The following is a 20,168-nucleotide window of genomic DNA, read 5'->3' on the forward strand; positions in this document are numbered from 1 at the left end:
GATGATGATAGTGATGATAATGATGATGGTGGTGATGGTGATGATGATGGTGATATTGATAATGATGATGGTGATGATGATGATAATGGTGAGGGTGATGATGGTGATGATGATAATGGTGATGGTGGTGGTGATGATGGTGATGGTGATGATGGTGATGATGATGATGATATTGATAATGATGGTGGTGATGATGATGATAATGGTGATGGTGATGATGAGGATGATATTGATAATGATGGTGGTGATGATGATGATAATGGTGATGGTGATGATGAGGATGATATTGATAATGATGGTGGTGATGATGATGATAATGGTGATGGTGATGATGATAATGGTGATGGTGATGATGATGGTGATGATGGTGATGGTGATGATAGTGGTGATGATGGTGATAGTGGTGGTGGTGGTGATGGTTGTGGTGGTAGCCATGACAATAACATCAGGACTAACCTTTTTGTGTGGACCCACATGCCCTAGCTTAAGCAACCAACATGCACTCTCTCATTGAACCCCAAGCCTAGTGATGCAGGTGCAGAAGTGCCCTCATTTGCTCCTGATTCATTAACAGGTGTTTATTGAGCTCCTACCATGAGAGCAATCCTTGTTCTCATGGAGCTTACAATCTAGAATGGAAACAATAATAAAAATCATAAATAAGTGTGACAGGAAGATCGAGGGGAAGGGGTGGTGAGTGGGGGGCTGTGGTGGGGCTTGCAGTAGAAAACCTGGTGCTCAGGAAAGGTGTCAGGAGAAGGCCAGATCTGAGCACAGACTTGAAGGAGCCAAGTGCGTACCTGAGCCAAGTGCTCCTGGCAGAGGGAACAGCCACTGCAAAGGCCTTAGGGGGGGCGTGCCCCTACCAAGTGTTTGAGGAGCAGTGTGGGATCAGTGTGACTATAGTAGGGTAAGTGAGGAGGGCAGTGACAGATGAGTCATGCTCAGGACCCTCCAGCAGAGCCCAAGGACCACGTTGGGCTCTATGGTTCAGAGCAAGGATCTGGGCTTTTACCTTGAGTTAGATAGAACCTCTGGGGGCTGGTATTTGGGGCAGAGAAGTGACACGCAGGGATCGCTCTAGAAGGGGAAGAGGGAGGAAGTGAGGAGTGGTCAGATTAGGGACACATCCTGGAGGTAGAATAGACAGGAAGAGCTGAAGGGCTGGAGGGAACACCAGAGGAAGGAAGTTGTCAGGGGTGGTCACTCCAGGTGTTGGAGGGAATGACGGCAAGGGGGCATTCCCATTTTCCAAGATGGGAAAATACGGAGATTAGATGCCTATCAGCAGCGGGGCAGAGATAGCCAGTAAGAAGTAGGGTATGAGACTGGGGGTCAGGGCTCAAGTCTGGGTGTGATATTTGCCATGGTACACATGGTAGTTGTGTTTGTGATCCCCAAGGAGGTGGGTGTGGACAGAAGAGATGCAGACAGGGCCCCCGGGGGTTAGAGGCTAGCAGGGGAGAGGGAGCAGTAGTGGGTGAAGAGGGCCACAGCCAGGAGGCAGGAAGGGAGCCAGGAGCATGGAGACCCCACAAAGAGGGAGCGATTGGCTTGTGACGTGAGCCCAAGAAGAGAAGTCCAAGAAGTGACACTGGATTTAGCAACAAGAGGCCATCCTGACGTTGATGAGAGTGGTTACGGTGGGATCATGGGGACTAATCCTGCCTGCGGTGGGCTCAGGACAGACTGGAAAGAGTGAAAAGGGGGTCAGCCTGCCTTCGCAGATGTGGCCCGGCAACTCTTTCAAGGAGCTTCGCTCTGATGGGCCACCCAGGACACAGACGTGCAGGGGCATGGGACGTGGCCAGGGTTTTCATGGTTGGTTGTTTTAAGGTGGGAGAAACTTGAACATATGTATAGGCTGTTGAGGATAACCCAGGAAAAGAGGGGGAAACTGATGACGCAGAGGGAAGGGGGAAGAATTTCTGGAACAGTGTGTTTAGTGGGCGAGAGGGGCCAGAATCGGAGGCTCAACTTGGTGGTTGGCCTTAAATAGGCTACAAACAAAGAAACTGAGGCCCAGAGAGGTGAAGGGATTTGCCCAAGGAGTCTTGCAGGGCAAAGCAGTCCAATGCCCTAGGGCCTGCTTCTGTCACTACCGGAGGTCCTTGATTTCCCCATTCAGAGTTGGACCCCAAGGCTAAGGGAGGATGTCAGGGAGGGCCCATGGGGCTCCCAACACCCAGGCCAGGGTGGGACTCAGAGGCAGCGGCTGGGGCCCCAGCCTCCTTTCTGCTCAGTCAGCTCCCTCCACCAGCCTCTCAGGGCCAAAGGAATCCCGAAATTCCAGGGCCGGTGGGGCCTCAAGAGTCCCCAGAGTCCCCGGAGAAAATGGCCAGTACTCTGTTGGATTGAGTGTATCCAACGAAACTCAAACCGGGCATTTGAGTGGGTGTGCCACAGCCCGGACTGTTCACTGTGGGACACGGACGTGAGGACACACTGCTGTCACTCATCCCCCCCCCACCCCCAGGCTTCTGCTTGAAGGAAGGGGGCACCAGTTCCCAGCCTTGGCTTGGGAGTAAGGCCCAGTGAGGGCCGTAAACAGTCAGTGACATGTACCTGGCCTGCCCAGCCTCCAGCCACGAGGGAGGACCTGTCTGTGGATTTCAGTTTGTGTTTGTGGAGTTGTGACATGGGTATAGTACACATGCTGTGTGTGTTCATGGATGAGCTTGCATCTGTGTTGTCCACAGACACGTATACTAGTCAGCCTGTGGTGCGGTACTCCCGAGGGACAAGAGGGACATTCTGTGGCCTGCGGGAGCCAATCATTATTTTTCTCATGGCTGGGTCTGCAGTCAGCTCGGGTTCAGCAGATCTCTGCTTGGTTTGGTCAGGCGTGGCTCCTGGCTGGGAGCTGGGTTCAGGCCAGATCCACTGGGTTTTCTCCTTTTTACTTGGCCTGCTGCTGCTTGGGGCATGTTCTTCGGATGGCAGATGGCCGAAGCGCGGGAGACTGAGCCGAATTATGTAAGCACAGTCCCATTCCATTGGCCCGAGCAAGTCATGGGGCCAGGCCCAGCCTCCTGGGTCAGGGAAGGATGTTTCCCCTACGGAGAGGCTATGGCCAAGTCCTGTGGCTAAAGGTGTGGATATAGAATTCTTTCTTTTTTTTTTTAATTATAATTAAGTTTTTAATTTTAATTCCAGTGTAGTTAACATAGTATTACAGTAGTTTCCGGTGTACAATATAGTAATGCAACAATTCTATACAGTGCTCAGGGCTCATCATAGTAAGTGTGCTTGCTCTTGAGTCCCTGGTGGATAAAGAAGATGTGGGTGTGGAATTCTGTAATGAGCAGGGAGGGAGTGGAGAGTCGAGACATTCCTCCAGTCTTCCACAGTAGGGAGTGGTATGCTCACGTATATGGGGGGTCGCATTGACGGCGCCCTTCCTAACTCCATCACCGTCCTCGTTGACGGTGAGAGTAGTTCTCCTCCCGCCACCTCGGGGTAGCCCCCTGAAACCTCCAGCCCTTCCCCAGCTCCAGCTCCCACGGGGCTTGGGGACTGAGTGATCATCTTGATTAGAATTTTTAGAGTTTTTGAAGGAAGGACGGAACCTTCTGGATGGTCCTCGAGGCTGTGGAATCCTATTGGTATTTAGCGTGCTGCACCTGCTAAGCCCGAGCCTCGCCAACAGGCCAAGGATGATCTGGAGCCCATCACCCTCCTCTGCCCCCTCCCTGCCTTCCAGCCCCGAGCCTGGCTCAGCCCAGGCAGCTGCCGCAGGAGCGTCTGGAAGGCAGACAGACAGCGCCGTGCCAAAGGAGTCCTTAGCGCTGCTGGTCTTTGGGCCCAGAGGACTAGCTGGTGGCCTTCCTTCCTTCCTTCCAGGGTTTTCGCAGGCAGCGCCCCTGCACCGGCTTTGAGTGTTTCATCTCCTTGCTCCACAGTATTGACGCCTTGCAGATCCTCCGGGGAGAGCTGAAACATCACCTTGCTGCTGGGGCTTCAGCCAAGAGTTTCTGGATTGGTACTTTCTTTGCCCACTCTCCTGCTCTGCGGTCCCACTGACGGGCATCTCCTTGGCAGCTGGGATGAGACCTGGCGGGTGGGAGTGGCGGCTCCCAGCACAGCCCCTGGCTTCGAGTGCATGTTCCTCAGACTGGAGAGGAGAGGAATTGGGGTTGGGAAGGCTCTCTTGCTGCAGGGACACCCCGGCTCCCATGACAGGCTGGGGGAGTTGTGGACACATTGCCATGGTAGATAATGATTTCAGAGGGGGATGGTGCAGAGCGGGGGGTCTCAGCACGGACCCGCCCTCCTCCAGGCTCAGGTGGGAGCATGCCACCCCCCCTCCACCTGAGACACCCTACCCGTTCCCTGTCCAGACGGCTCTGGAGGGCGTGGGCTGGCCACGGCACCAGCGCTAACATGGACGGAGGGTCCAGCCTCCATTTAGAGATAAAGTAGGGGGTGGGGGATGGGCAGGAAGGAGGCCACTGGTTGTGATAAGCACGGGGTATTGTATGGAAGGGATGAACCGCTGAATTCTACTCCTGAGACTAGTGTTACACTGTATGTTAGCTACCTGGCATTTCAATAGAGACTTGAAACTTCAACAACAGAAAAGATAAGGTAGGCTACTTACAATGGAATATTAGCCAGCCTTATAGAGGAAGGAAATGCTGGCAGGAGCTACAGCATGGGCGAACCTCGACGACTTTAAGCTAAATGACAGAAGCCAGGTGCAAAGGGATAAACACGTAATGACCGCAGTCACAGGAAGTGACCTAGAGCAGTCAGGGTCACAGAGGCAGAAAGGACAGTGGTGGTTGCCAGGGGCTGGAGGAGGAGGAGGAGACAGCAGTTAGTGTTTAATGGGTACTGAGTTGAAATTTCGCCCGTGAGAGTAGGAGAAAGACCCCGGCGGGCACACCAGCCCGTGGCCAGGGCAGCACAGCCAGCCAGAGAGGGAGCTCTGGGCGCCCGGCCCTGCCTCTCATCTTGGACATGGAGCAGGTCGCAGCCTGAGTCAATGCCACCCTGCGGTGCAGAGATTGTAAGGTGATCACCTCAAGGGGCGGGTGTGAAGATGAGTTGAGCTCATGCTCCCAGCATGGTGCTGGGCTGCAGGGCGGAGTTAAATATATACAAAAGTGATGCAGAATCAGTGCCACCACGTGGGCCCTGTAAGAAGGGTTCACTCTGTCCGCTGTGGGAGTGACCACAACGTTTCAGGGTGCTCCTTGAAGTAGGTGTCGTTTGTGTGAAGGGTAGAGAAGGATTTCAACAGGAGGTCTCGAGGTGGGGCTGGCATTTCTGGTGGAAGTTACAGCTTGAGTAGCAATCTGCAGGTGGGGGGAGGTCTGACCTCTTCTGAGAACTTGCAACGAAGCTCATGTGGCTGGAGTGGAGGACTGAAGATAATCAATGGGTTCATTGATTTGCAAATCACAGAAACTCAGCTCAAAGGGAATGTTTTGCTCATGTTATCAGAAGAGTGTGGAAGATGAGCTTCAGGCACAGCTGGATCCAGGATTCACTCTTCCTTATTCCATCTCCTCGTCCTGCTTTCCTTGCACTGGCTTCCTTCTGAGATAAATGAATAACTCGGGGCTTCCTTCCCTCCTGCTTCAACCTTAGTTGGGGAAGAACATTTTGTTCCCAGTAATCCCAACCCAAGTCCCAGGGCTGACCCTGATTGACCCAGCTTCCATGTCAAGCCATCCCTGAGCCATGCCAAGCTCAGAGCTATTGTCTGAATTGGGGCTTGGGCCCACCCCTAGATCTCGCGAGTGGGAAGGTGTCAGCCCTGCCTGGACAACACAGCCGCGAGTGGGGAGATGGGCAGTTCCTCAAAGGAAAGCCAGGATGATGTTTCCAGAAGGAGGGATAAGAATGTTAAGCAGGCAAAAACACCAGACATCCTCTGTAGGTAGCAAGAGCTAAGGCTGCAAAGATAAGCCCTCCTCTAATTCATACTGCCACCCCCCCAACTTTTCCTGCCTCTCCCTCTTAGATCCAACAAGATGTACTCATTCGCGCCTCGTTGGTTCCTCTCTGCACATGTTCCCAACCTCCCTGGATGCGGGGCGTAATCTGGTCCCCATGAGAGATGCCAGCAACACCTTCTGGCAACACAGCATCTGCCAGGGGCCACCCCCACTCTCACCGTGGCTACGTTATTGGAGTCAATGGGGACGGGTGGCTGGGGTGCGTGGGTCACAGGCTGACCCTTTCCTCTAGTCCCTCCAGCCTCCCCCTCCTGCCTGTGAGATCCTCAGCCTTCTGGGAGAGCATGCGACGTTCTGGCCCAAACCCACCTCAATCAGGTTTTTGAGCACAATCCCAGCAGGCTCTTGCGGGTGCTGCTGATATGCCAGCACCAAATATAGAACAGGCCCAGCCAACCCCACCCTTAATTCTGTAATTTGCTCGAAATCAGATGATAACACTAGCCTGGGGAGACATTTTGTGATAACCCAGCCCGGCCCTGCTGGGTTTGCTCCAAGATGACATCAGTGGAGAGAAGCGTGCCTGTGGCTTCAGCCCCCTTCCCCGCATCATGTTCCCTTTTTAGCCTTCATTCCTGGTCCCAGTGGCCATCTGCTGCTGCCATCTCTCTCCCCTCCCCCAGCAAGTGCCTGAAAAACTCACTGGGGCCTGGAGGAAATGGGCCATTTACTCATTCATTCACCCTACAGATCATTGTTGAGCTGGGACTGTGTGTGCAGACACCGTGAGGTACTGGGGACAGGGACAGGGCGTCGCAGGCTGGCCCAGGGCACCCAGACTGCAGTCTCGAGGGGGAGGGGAGGCCAGCATGGCTCTCGGGAGGATCTGAGGCTTCAGGGACAAGCCTCTCAGGACAGCAGGGCCAGGAGGGGTGTCGGGCACTACTTGGGGTGCGGTGGGGGGAATAGGGCCTCCGGGAGGAGGAGAGAGCTGCCCCAAGCAAGCTGCTGGGTGTGCAGAGCTCTTGAGAGACTTCTGACTCCTTGACCATGGCCATGGGCTCCTGTCCTGTCCGGAGGCTGAAGGTCGGGGTCGGAAATGGCCATTTCTCTCAGGGGAGGTGTGAGCACGCGGGTGCTTCAGACCTTCCTTCTCTGCCTCCCCCCCACTTCCTGGAATAGTCTCTGTTCATCTCCATGGCACAGATGGTTGCAGCACCCGCTAACTTGGGGATGGGGGCCAATCGCTGGGGTACAGCGGTGAGCCAAAACTACCCTGCAGACAGAAACGGAAGCATTCACAAGAAAATGTTGAATGGTAACTGCCCGTCGTGAAGGCAAGGGCCAAGGGGGTGAGGAATAGCCGTGGAGCCGGCTGACTCCTGGGCGGGTGGAGGCGAGCCCCGGCAGGAAGGCTGGGGGAAGGAGGAAAAGGGGAAGAGGGGGCCAGAGCACCGCAAGGGCCACGGGGGGTCAGATAGGAAGGGGCCAGCGTGATGCTGGTGGAGTTGGGAAGTGGGTGGGCCCGTCCGTGGGCCCTTGAACTTCATGAGGAGCAAGGAGGCAGCTCCCAGGCACCAGGATCTGAGGTCGCACTGTCAGCCTGGCTCAAGGCCTGCACACACCAAACCTTGAACCCTGTTACACTTGGGTTTCAGATCAACAATGAATCATTTTTTAGTATGAGTATGTCCTAGCTTCTCCACGCTTAGACTAAAAAAAAATGATTTGCTGCTTCTCTGAAATGTAACCAGGTGTCCTATTCTGGTTTTTGTTTCTTTGCTATCCCAAGCAACCTTTGGTGGGGAGGTGGAGACCACTCCCGCTCCTCCTTGGGGTTGTCATTATCACCTCTCAGGCTGATGAGCCAGACGACTAAGACGGCCTGTCTGTTGCCACCCTTGTCTTCTGCCCTGCCCCCCTTCATCCTGCTCCCCGGGCTTCCCATGGAGGGAGCCACGGGGAGGAGGCAGGCCAAAGGGCCTCCTGAAGTCACAGTCAGGAGCAGAGAGATAGTTGGGACCTGCCAGTTTTAGGGCCCAAATTGGTTCCCTCAGTCCAGCCTCTGAGCCTTTGCCTGGGTCGTTCCCTCCTCCTGGCCCTCTGTCCTCACTGCACCTGCTGGTGGGAGGCCCAGCTCGTCCCCACTGTGAGACTGTGGTGACGGTCAGCTGCTAATCACACTTCCTGTGTGATTGTCCCTGTCCCCTGTGGGGTGGGCTCCGGTCTTGTCCTTGTACAGATGGGGAAGCTGAGGTGCAGGGAGACTGGGTGACAAGGACGCAGACTCTGGCCCCGACCATGGGACTGCCCCGCCCTCCTCACCCCCAGAGGGCCTGGGCAGTGCTAAGCTCAGTGGCTTGGACTATTCCTGCTAATGGCAGTTTCAGGCCACACGGACCCCATACCCCCCCCCCACCTTTCGCTTTCCAATTATAAAGCCCCGCTTCCTGCTTTAACCAGCAGGAAAGCAAGGTTTCCTGTTTCCTTTTAAAATGTCCAACTTGATTTTTTGTTGACTCCTGGTTCCTGAGGCAGGACCCATAAAGAATTCTTGATTTAAAAAAAAAAAAAATAGTCTGCTGTCTCCTGGGCTTCGGGGTTTTTATCATCTTGAGCCATTCAGGCTGCTTGGCCTGTGACTAGCACACCCCCATGGATCCCGGTCCTCCCTCCCTGGCCCATGACAGGGCCTCTGCCTTTGCTCATCCGTAGTCCCAGCCAGTGCCAAGCGCCGCCTGGAGTTGGGCATCTCAGACTCTCCGGGGTTAATCAGGCTGATTGGTTTTAATCAGTTCCCTGCTGCCAAGAAAACACCAGGGAGCCAAGTGGGGGTGGATAGGGGAGAAAGTCTGATTCAGGGGGCACGGACTTGCTGTGTGTGCGTGCTGAACGCTTACCCTCTCTGGGCCTGTCTCCTCATTCATGTAAATGGGAGGGGGACAATGTGATTCTGTGATAATAGAGGCATTCATTCATGAGGCTTTTCTGAGCACTTACTACGTGTGCTAGAAAATGTTTTCTGCCCTGGGAGATATCCATGGACAAAAGGGACAAGGCTCTGCCATCATAGGCTTATATTCTTTGGGGCGAGACTGAGGCTCTGGCCCTGAGGCTCGGGCCCTGTTCTGCCCACGGGGGAAACCACTAGGACGGGTGTCTATTTAAATGCAAAGGAAGTAAAATGAAACAAAGTTGAAAATTCAGTTCCAGGGCACCTGGGTGGCTCAGTCGGTTGAGCGTCTGACTCCTGGTTTCGGCTCAGGTCATGTCTCACGGTCGTGAGATCCAGCCTCGCTTCAGGCTCCGTGCTCAGCAGGGAATCTGCTGGAGAGTCTCTCTCTCCCTCTGCCCTTCTCCCCATTCATGCTCTCTTTCTCTCTCTTCCAAATAAATAATCTAAAAACAAAAAAGAAAATCCAGCTCCTCTGTTACGATGGCCACATTTCAAGTGCGCAAGCCCCCTAAGTGGCCCGCGCCTGCACACTGAGTCGCGCTGGTGATGGCTCATACCCACCATGACAGGGGGTTCTGCTGGGCGGCGCTGCTGGGGACTGACACGGCCCATGCCCTCAGAGGGAGTGAGGACTGCTGGAGCGGACCGAGCCATGCTTTTGGAGAAACAATAGTCAGGGAAGGAAATATCTGAGCCCAGGTGAGGCCACGGTGCAGAGTCCTCCCTTGGGAAATCTGAGGGATGATTCTTCCCCGCAGAGGGAACAGCGAATGCAAAGGCCCTCGGCTGGGAGTGCGGTTGCCCACTGGAGGAGAAGGGAGGCCCTTGCAGCTAGAGTGCATTAACCTGGAGAAGAGTGATAGGAAGGGAGACCTGTCAGGGGTTTGGGGCCAAATCGTTTGGGGCTCTGCTGGCCAGGGGAAAGACTTCGGTGTGATGGGAAATCATTAGCAGGTTTCCAGCTGGGGAGCGCCATGGTCTGGTTCACATGTTAACAGGACCATCCTGGTGGCTGTGTGGAGTGAGAGGTCAGGGGAGGAAGCCAGAGGCCGGTTAGGAGGCTGATAATCCTGATAATTATCACCAGACAGTAGCCATGGAGGCGGTCGGATTCTGGAAATGCTGTGAAGTAGAGCATCAGTCTTGCTGATAGATGAGAAGAGCAGAGTAGAGGAGAACCCTGAGGTTTCTGGACGGGGTGGTGGGCGGGAGGTGGGGGGACATTCGGGCAGGAGAGAATGCTGTTGAGCAGCCCACGAGGGAGCCAAGGTTCCGTACTGGCCAAGTCAAGTTTGAGATACGCATGAGACATCCAAGTGGAGGTGTTGGTGTGCTGTTGTCCATCTGAGTCTGAATAACAGGGCTGGAGAAACAAATGCGGGGTGATCTGTCTGTAGATGGTATTAATGACCGAGAGAGTGTCACAGAGCACTTTGGGCTTAAATGGCAATTGCTGTCATTTCTCGAGTCCTGCTTCATGTCAGACATACTATTATCTACCTTATCCTGTTCAGGCCTTGAGTCAACTCCAAGATGTAAGCATGATTACTTTCATTTTACACCTGAGGGAAAGGAGGCTCAGAGAGGTCAAGGTCACACAGGATTTGATCTGAATCTGTCTGGTTTCAAAGCCTTCGTGCCCTCAGCGGCCTGAGGAAAGTAATTGTGTGTCCTGAATTCTGACTGGAATGGGCTGACCAGTTTGTTTGTGTTTGGTTGTCGAGGACCTCGGACGCCAGGCCACGGAGCTCAAATCCACGCAGAGGCAAAAATGTTCTCAGCAAAGGACCAGGGCCTCCTGGCCAACTGCCCTGGGTTATGTTTCCTCCCGAGACCTCATCCTCCTGGACTTTCAGCCCTTTGACACCCCCTCTGGGTCTGCCAGACAGCCAGAGGCCCAAGCAGGGAGAGAGGCCCAGGAGTCGCTATCAGCCCCTACAGAAGCAAGCAGGGGGATCACTGAGCTTCCAGGCTCCCTGCTGCCCCGGAGACAGACAGCCCTTCCCCAGAATGGTCAGACTTCTTTTCTTCCTCTCTAGGGGTCCAGGGCTGGTGACAACTTTCCACATTCCCCCTTCCCAACCTGGGCTCTAAGACTCGTGAGACCCCAGAGCAGAAAGGCCCACAGGGATCATCTGGAACAATGCACTCACTCCCTATGGATGGGAAGACTGAGGCCAGAGAGCTGCATCTAGACCAGAGTCTGGGTCTCCTGCCTCCATCTCATGTCCATCTTCTGAGATCTCGGGGGACTGGAAACCTTTCTTTTCCTTCCCAGGGCTCCGAAACAACACGGGTGGTTCTCCGGGTGCTCCCTGGGTCTGCGGCAACAGCACCCCCCGAAGGTGGCAGAAATGGGGCCCAGCCATCTGCGCTTGACCCAGGCCTCCCACCAAAGTTTGAGAACCACCAACTGTGGGCTGGCCTCCCCGTGTCGGATCCTTCACGCCACGTGTCCTTCATTCGAAATCTGCTGACTCCTTCCAAACAGACACGATCACGACACGTCCCCAGCTCCTGGAAGCGGACAGCTGTGGGCAGGCGCTGCTTCCGATCTGGCCCTGCCTCTGATTCTGGCCACGGTCTTGCCGCCCAGCTCCACGCAAGCGTGTCTGCCCTTCACGGAGGTTTTGACGGGCTTTGCTGCCCTGCCTCGAGCCTGCCTGTGCCCCCCACCCCCCACTGCTTCCTGGCCTGGCTGGGCCTTCTCGGGCACAAAGCCCCACACAGGCTGGAGGGGCAGGAGGAATGGTGCCCCTTAGGGTGAGCTTGGCCAATGCACGGTGCAGCCAGAGCACACAGGCTTCCGCTTCTCTCCTGGGCTGCGTGTTCCTGGTGGTCCCGTGGGTCAGAGCAACTCAGCTTGCCCCCCCTCCCCCATCCCAGGACACACTCCTGCTCTCTGGATCACACCCGCCCGCTAAGTGCTCACACCCAAATCTTGTCATAAGCTCTGCTTTCTGGAGACCCCAGGCTCAGACATGCCCTGTTACCGACTCACGTCCAGCTGTGGAGTGTCACTTCCTGCAAGGACAGAGGTGACACATGGAGCAAGACAGACTGCCCTCCTCAGGGCCCTGATAACCAATGCACGGCAGTACTGGGGAAGGTGGGACACCCTCCCTGAGGCCTCCCTTCCTCGCCTTAGGGGTGAGGTTACTGTGATAGGAAATCAGATGCAAAGGAGATAGAGTGCCAAGCTTTCTGGGAACGGAGATCCCCTCCCGTGTCCCTTTCTTCCACTTGTTCTCTCATCCTGTATTAGATGGGCTCCTCTCAACTCCCACCTCCGCAATCTCTAGATCCCCCGAATCTCTCTGTGATGACATAAATTGTGGTTACCACTTGCCGAGTGTTTGCTGCGACAGTGACTTCCAGAGCGAGACTCCCTGGGTTTGAGTCCTGGCCCTGCCACCCGTCACTTGGGCAACAACTTCAGGCAAGTTGCAATCGGTCTGTGCCCCAGTGTTCACATTTATAACACGGGGACAATACCTCCCTCGTAGAATTGTTAGGGAAGAAATGTTAACATAGGTAAAGTGTTGAGAGCCATGCAGGGCACACAGTACAATATACGTGTGACTGTTATAATTATCAAGTTGTATTATCACCGTAACCCTGTGGTCTAAGCACTGGCATCCAATTCTTCAGAAGGACACTGAGGTTCAAGAGGTTGACTTGCCCAGGGTCACACAGCTGTTTGGAGGCAGAGCTGGTCCTCGAACCCTGTCTGTTCCAGTCCAGAGCCTCTGGCACCAAGGGACTAGTTTTCTGGTACTCAGGGACTGAGGTGCAGCTTTAAACTTTCTTCCATCTTGGGGCGCCTGGGTGGCTCAGTCGGTGAAGCGTCTGCCTTCTGCTCGGTCATGATCCTGGGGTCCTGGGGTCCAGCCCTGCATCAGGGTCCCCACTCAGTGGGGAGTCTGCTTCTCCCTCTGCCTCTGCCCCTCCCCCTGCTCATGCTCTCTCTCTCTGTCTCCCTCTAATAGATAAATAAAATCTTAAAAACAAAACAAAACAACTTCCTTCCATCCTGAGGGGAAGGCTGGGCCCTGGTGGAGCCCCCCTGCCTGTGGATGGGCGGTATTTGACAGAGAAGACCATCCAGGGAGAATGAAGGGCTTCTGGGAGCCCTTGGGAGGCAGACCAGGCCCCCTTCCCCCAGGCCCCACCCCCTTTCCCCCCAATCCACTTACCCATTCTCCCCAGCATCAGCTGTGGCCGGGTGGTGACGTCCAGGCTGCTGGGATCAGGGAAGGGATTTGTACATAACCGTGTTTCCAAAGCTGTATCCCAAGGAAAACTCATGTCCTCCGAGGCCTATGGGGGCTGAACAAAGAATAGCCCTGTGGCTAAAAATGCTTAGAAAATGTCAGGGTGCCCCAACATGGGCCCTTTCTCCCCCCAGGACTTACAAGAACCTTTAATACAGCAATATGGGCCGGGACTCTCCAGAGCTAAGGGGAGGACACACGATTCCCAAACAGACTTCTGCAGGGAACCCTCTCTCCTAGGGACAGTCTTTCAGATTTGCAGAACTCGCTTTGGGCACAGCTGCTGTAGTGTTTGGCATACTCTACCCTCTTCCAGACGGACAGATTGCCTCAGCCAGATGGGGGCTTCCCTGGAGCGGGCTGCTCCTTCCTGGGAAGTCTGTTGTCAGCTCTGGGGAGAAGGTGTGAGTCACCCATCTTTGGGCTTTGGGCGCCAGCTCTGGGGTGCAGGGAAGGGGGTGTTCAAGGGGAGGGCCCGAGCAGCCCCTCTGGCCACACCCCAGTGGCCTAGAAAGTGAACGCCACCTCTAAAGGCCGACCCAACGGTGGCTCCGGTTCTGCCCTGATGCATCCATGACTATGGCCAGGGCGCTTGTTAAAATCAAAATTCTTCCAGCTCACAGCCCTGGCACACCGGTTGGTAAATAATTTGAATATCCTCCTTGGTGTCAACTATCAGTCCCCATCAGGTGCTCTAGCATCAGAGGACGTGAGCAGAAGAAGAGCATCAGACGAATGGTGTGAAAGAGGATACAGCACAGACCCGGGTCTCAGACCTTTCAGCCTCTTTCTCTGCCACTTCCTAGCTGTGTACCCCGGGGGGGGGGTGTTCCTCCCTCCGAGTCCCAGGATTCTCATCTACGGCCTGGGTGTTCCGAGGGTAAAGGAGACCTGTGGCCAGCACAGGGCCTGGGCCCCCAAGAATGTCGCTTGCTTCTTGCTTCCTCATGGTGCCCAGGGCAAGATGCCGGCAGGGAGCAGGTGCCTGGAGAGACACTCCTCCTCAGTGTCCCTTGCCCAGAACAACCTCCTCATTAAAGGAGCTGCTCCACATCCCCATCTAATTACCCTCTAACTGCCTGCTCCCTGCTGGGCCCTGCCTACTTGCCACCTCCTGCCTGGCCAGGAGACCCAGTCTAATTGGAAGGCACTCAGCCAGGCGGGACCCCACTCCTGCTGGGGACAGCAGTCCGGGTGGCAGGCTGGCCCTGCCTGGCTCCCGCAGGCTGCCTCCGGCTGAGGGGTGGGGAGAGCCAAGGCGAGTCTGGCTTGTCCTGAGTTAGTCACCCAGTGAGGGCAGGACGGGCCAGGGCGTCAGCTGAGCTCGCGCTGTTGGTGGCTCTGTAGAGGCTTATTTTTCTGGAAAAGCAATCTCAAGGAGTGGCTGAGGGTGCACACTTGGAGCCCAACAGACCTGGTTTGGTCCTTGCTTTCTGCTTACCAGCCTGTGACTTTAAAAGCCTCCTCTTGGGGCACCTGGGTGGCTCATTCGGTTGAGCATCTGCCTTTGGCTCAGGTCATGATTCCAGGGTCCTGGGATCGAGCCCCACATGGGGCTCCCTGCTCAGTGGAGAGTTGGCTTCTCCCTCTTCCTCTTCCTGCCACTCCTCTTGCTTGTGCTGTCTCTCTGTCAAATGAATAAATAAAATATTTAAAAAATAAATAAATAAAAGTCTCCTCTTGTCCTCTGTTTTCCCCTCTGAATGGGAATTCTATTGTGGGGAGGAAATGAGAAAGGGCCATAAAGGGTTTAACATAGAGCCCCGCCCACAGCGAGCCCTCCGTCGGTGGGCGCTCTTGCAAGACTGGCACACTCCTGATTACAGCCCACCTTTCAGGGTCAGAGGCCCCATTCGGGGCCCTTTCATATATGTTACCCTACTTAATGCTCACAACAACTCAATGAGGTTATTTGCTTTTTCACAGAAAGAGAAACCGAGATTCAGAGGTAAAGTGACGTGTTCAAGATCATTCAACCGGTAAGCAGAAGAGATCCAAACCCACTGCTCTTTCTGCATCCACTCCTGGCATTCATTCACACATAATTGGGTGCCTAGTGTGTCCCCTACTTGATTCTGGCAAGGAGTGACCTCCAGGCTTTTTGGTCACCTTCACTTTTGTGACAAACACTGGAGCTTCATTCTGCACCCCCTCTTCCATGCACACCTCTGCCATAGGAGTGAGAAAGCTACACACTCCATTGCCCAGACTCTTTATAGCTAGGGATGTATCTGACAGTCTGGTTGGGGCATTTGGGACAAGCAGTAGTGGGAAGAGGTTTGGCCTTTCAAGGAAAACTTCGAATTCCTGATAAAGAGCTCAAATTCCACTAGTTCATGGATCAACTTCTACTCTCTTCCTTCTTTACATGCAGACGTGAGTTCTGGAGCTGTTGCAGCCATCTTGTGACCAGGAGACTTCAAACATAAGGATGAAAACCAATAAGTTAAGGATGTCCAAGAAGACAGGTTGGAATTCTGGGTTCCTGGTGACATTATTGAGACCTGAACCACCACTTCAATCACCTTAACCACCCACCACCCACCCCTATTTGTTCAGGGGCTAAGTTCAGGCCAATGGTTCTCAAAGTGTGGTACCTGCTTGAACAGCATCATCAGGATCACAAAGGAATTTGTCAGAAAAGCACATTCTTGCCCTTTCCCCCACCACATGGATCTGCTCAATCAAAAACTCTGAGTGGTCTGGGTTTTTAACAAACTGTCTGAGTGATTCTTTTTTTTTTTTTTTAAAGATTTTATTTATTTATTTGACAGAGAGAGAGATAGCGAGAGCAGGAACACAAGCAGGGGGAGCGGGAGAGGGAGAAGCAGGCTTCCCGCCGAGCAGGGACCCCAATGTGGGGCTCGATCCCAGGACCCCAGGATCATGACCTGAGCCGAAGGCAGGCACCCAATGACTGAGCCACCCAGGCGCCCTCCGTCTGAGTGATTCTGATGCACACTGATATTTAGGAACCACTGGCCAAGGGCCTTGTTAATCCAGAACTTGTTTACTTGCATCTGAGTGCAAGTCTCCTTGATACTACATCTCTGAGCTTCGGCTCAAAGCTTTTTCTCTGCCTAGAATGTCCAATTTCCTCCTTCTCTGCCAGTCTTTTTTATTAAGTGAATTAATTTTAATCATAGAAACCCAGAATGGCAGAAAATTCAGCTGTTGCAATTTGGCAAGGTGCATGATTATTTTTCAGATTAGGCCTCGACCATCTCAGAGGGCTGGAGAAAAGCAAAAAGCTATAAAATTGTTCCATTAAAAAAAAATATCCAGTTCCAGCTGGAAAACCCAGAATTGGTGTTTCTCTCTCTCTCTCTCTTTTTCTACATTAGACCAGAAGGAGTGATCAGCGAGCCCCAGTATCCTGACCTTCAGTGATCATGGTCCCTGTGGTCCCCCCTCCTGATAGGGCCACAGTCAGAGACTGGAGCTTGTCCACTGTGGCTGCCAGTATGTGGGGGGAGATGTTTTAGTTAGACTCTGCTGCATAACAAACCACACCAGATCTTGGTAGCTTAGACAATTTATGTTTCCCCTGGTTCTGTAATTGACTGGACAATACCACTGTGGCTGTGTCTGGGGTCAGCAGAAGGTCAGCTGGGGCCTGGGTCCATCTGGGGTGGTGGTGACACCAGATCCTTCTCTCTCCACATGGTCTTTCAGCCCAGACTTCTTCAAGGCCTGGTGGGCACAGGGCACAGTCCAAAGAGGGCCAAGACAGAAGCTCAAAAGCCTGAGACTCCTACATCTGTACTTCTGGCAGATTCTGTTGGTGGGAGCAAGTCCCAAGGTCAACTTACATGCAGGAGGATGGATTACCAGGCTCCATCCCTGCTGGGAGACAGGGCAGTCATGCAGAGAAGTGGGCATCCTGGCCTGGGAGGAATTTGCAGCCTCTAAAGAATGCCCACATCTGTCTTCCAGCCACAAATGATTCACTTTCTTTCCTCAGCAGGTTATGTGTAGCCTGCTCCCAAGACCTTCAAGGTTTCCTCCAGTGCAACACCAGGTTCAGCGTCTGGAGTCTTGTGGTCTAGGTCAGGTCCGGATGTGGATGGTGCTCCCCTTCACCCCGGGCAACTGATCTACCCTCACACACCAGGTATGCAATGGTGAGACAAGGTAGACTATTTCGTTTTGAAAAGGGAGGGACAGTAGACGCATGGTGATCGCTGGTCCGTAACAATTCTGAAATCCAGCCAGGTGCTTGTGATCAAGTTCCTCTGCTCTGGGGAGAAAAGACATTCCCTGATTAGGGCCTGGTTCTGCCCCTGGGGGTGGCCTTGAGTCCATCATTCCCTTTGGCTGTTGGCTCCAACCCTGGGCTCTGGGCTCTGCTGTCTGAGAGATTGTCCTTGTCCAGGAGAACTATTTGCACTGAGTAGCTTTCTTGGCTTGCTTCCTGTTTGTGAAATTCAGAGGATTCTTTTCGTTTTGAACTATTTCAGTTCTTCTTAGTCCAAACTAGGGGTACTTTGGTTAATATGATTATCTCAAATGTTATGGGTTTCTTATGAATCATACCTGGGGATACTCAATGCCCCAGAAGCCACATCATTCTTTTTGAGACAGATCTCTCTCTACCTTGGGTGTGCCACAGTTCAGCACTTGTAAGAGTCTTAGAAACCCTTTTCTACAGCTGAGAAGGCTTCACAGCAGTGCCTTTGACCATTTTGAGGTCTTAGTAAAGGGTCTTACAGGGGCACCTGGGTGGCTCAGTCGGTTAAGCATCTGACTCCTGGTTTTGGCTCAGATCATGATCTCAGGGTTGTGAGATTGAGCCCCATGTCGGACTCCATGCTCAGTGGGGAGTCTGCTTGAGAGTCCCTCTCCCTCTGCCCCTCCTCCTGTTCTCTCTCTCTCAAATAAATAAATATAACTTAAAAAAAAAAGGGTCTTACAGTCACATCCTTGATTTATTTTTACCCTGAGGCCATTTTGTACTCTGAGAATCCTTTACCAGGAGAGACTAGGGATAAGAAATGGTTTTATTGGGGTGTCAGGGTGGCTCAGTCAGTAAAGCGTCCAACTCTTGATTTCAGCTCAGGTCATGATCTCAGGTTTGTGGGATTGAGCCCCACGTCGGGCTCCGCGCTCAGCGGGGAGTCCGGGATTGTCTCTCTCCTTCTCCCTCTGTCCCCCCCACCCCCCGCTCATGTTCTCTCTTTCTCTAAAATAAATAAATTCAAAAAAAGAAATGGTTTTATTTTTCAACTCAGTACATTGTGGTGGTTTCCTATTGCTTCTAAATTCTGCTGCAAACTGAACAGAGCTCTCTTCGGCTCATTTCTCTATTCTTGTATCTTATCGCACATGGCAAAGGAAGTCCATTGGCGGTCTCCTCCACACTGGGCTTGGAAAGCTACTTCGCCAGACACGTAAGTTCATTTGGTACATTTTCTATCCTCCAAGTATCGGCAGGTAACAGTACTGCCACTTGTTCTGCCAAGATGCAACATGTCCCCTTTCCCCAGGCTTCAGGAGCAATTTCCTCCTCATGGTTCCAGCTCCCACCGATCATTCCATCACTGTCCTTCCAGCCTCCACCCGTCTCCAAGGTCCCAGCACCAGTGCATACGAATTAGCTCTGGGTTATGGAAACAGCCCAGGCATCGTTGCTGATTTCTTTAACTGGTATCAGTTTATCAGCTTAAAAGAACTTGGCCGCAACTTAGCAGTTTAAAACAAAGATCTAGGCTAGCTCCGGATCATCTAAGAGATTCTCTGTCATGTCTTCTGGGTTCATGCATCCAGCTGCAGTCGGCTCCGAGATCAGAGGGGTTGGAAGGCCCTGGGCGCTCACTCCTGCTGCTGACAGTGGTGCCGACTGTGGGCTGGGTGCTGCGGTCCTCTGCGTGGTCTCTAATCCTCCAGGAGGCCAGCCCTGACTTCTGGACACATTAGGCTGGGAGCAGAGACCCCGAGGGCAAAGGCGAAGCCAAAAGGCCTCTTGATGCCTGGGCTCCGAAACTCACACCACCTCACTCCAGCCAGATTCCATTGTCTCAAGGCCGGCCTCAATTCGAGGGGGTGGAGAAGCAGGATCTCCCTCTGGCTGGGACTCAGCGAGGTCATATTGCAGAGGGGTGGACGGCCGGAACTGGAAGAATTTGTGGCTGTTAACCAAGCTACCACAGAACTTCCTTGCCTCTCACATTGTTTTGATTCCACATGATGGCTTCATGTTTCCTCGGAGACCTCATTATTGCAAGTCCATGCTTGGCTCCTATCTTTCTGTTAGGGATTGTTTAGTTGCGAGGAATAGAAATCACTCAAAATAGCTCCAGGGAGGTCAGGGCAGTACAGATATCATGGAAATGACGTGGTGTCGGGCCTCAGAAAACCTAGAGCAGGGAGGGAGAGAAAGGGATCGTTCTTTCATTTACTTTATTTCTCTCTCCTTCTTCCCCAGGGTCTTCCTTCTCTTCTCCTTTTCCTTCTCCTCCTCCTTCTCCTTCTCCTCCTCCTCCTTCTCCTCCTTCTTCTTCATCTTCTTCGTCTTCTCCTCCTCCTCCTTCTCCTCCTCCTTCTGCTTCTTCTCCTTCTCCTTATTCTCCTTCTCCTTCTCCTCCTCCTTCTCCTTCTTCCTCTTCTTCTGCTCCACTTACTTACTCTGCATCCTTGTGGCTTCTTTCCTCCCCTATAATTTTGGTCCAACGCATGCAAGCAAGAGTCTGCCAGTCTGCGGGGAGAGGGGGCACAAAAGAGAACCTTGACAACTTTGCTTTATGTGGTGTACAAACTGGCTCCAAGTCCACAGGCCCCTACAGACCCAGAGCCCAGCACTTGTTAATCGGAGACTTCATGTCTCTCGGCTCCTATTTTTATGAAAGAAAAAATGGGTCTCTGGCCCCAAAGCGGGCTGGCTCCCCTGGATTAGCTCTTCAAACCTTGTTCCATCCATTACAGATGTCAGTGAAGACATAATACAAATACAGCTCCCCAGACGCACACCCGGTCCCGAGAAGTGGGTGTGGAGTCCTCTGCGGGCTGCTGGAAATCAGTCTCAACTTACCCTGG

The 20,168-nt window shown here is 53.4% G+C and overlaps 1 long non-coding RNA gene across 1 annotated transcript; it reads left to right on the top strand.

Annotated features, from left to right (window-relative positions):
- The first annotated feature begins 4,751 nt into the window (after nucleotides 1-4,751).
- On the top strand, nucleotides 4,752-18,401 carry LOC145716143 (uncharacterized). Its single transcript, XR_014138583.1, has 3 exons — nucleotides 4,752-5,011; nucleotides 15,063-15,115; nucleotides 15,511-18,401. It is a non-coding gene; the product is annotated as an uncharacterized LOC145716143 (long non-coding RNA).
- The last annotated feature ends 1,767 nt before the right edge of the window (nucleotides 18,402-20,168 follow it).

This window comes from Leptonychotes weddellii, chromosome 11, assembly GCF_054177405.1.
Source record: "Leptonychotes weddellii isolate Sample4059 chromosome 11, ASM5417740v2, whole genome shotgun sequence".
Taxonomy (NCBI): domain Eukaryota; kingdom Metazoa; phylum Chordata; class Mammalia; order Carnivora; family Phocidae; genus Leptonychotes; species Leptonychotes weddellii.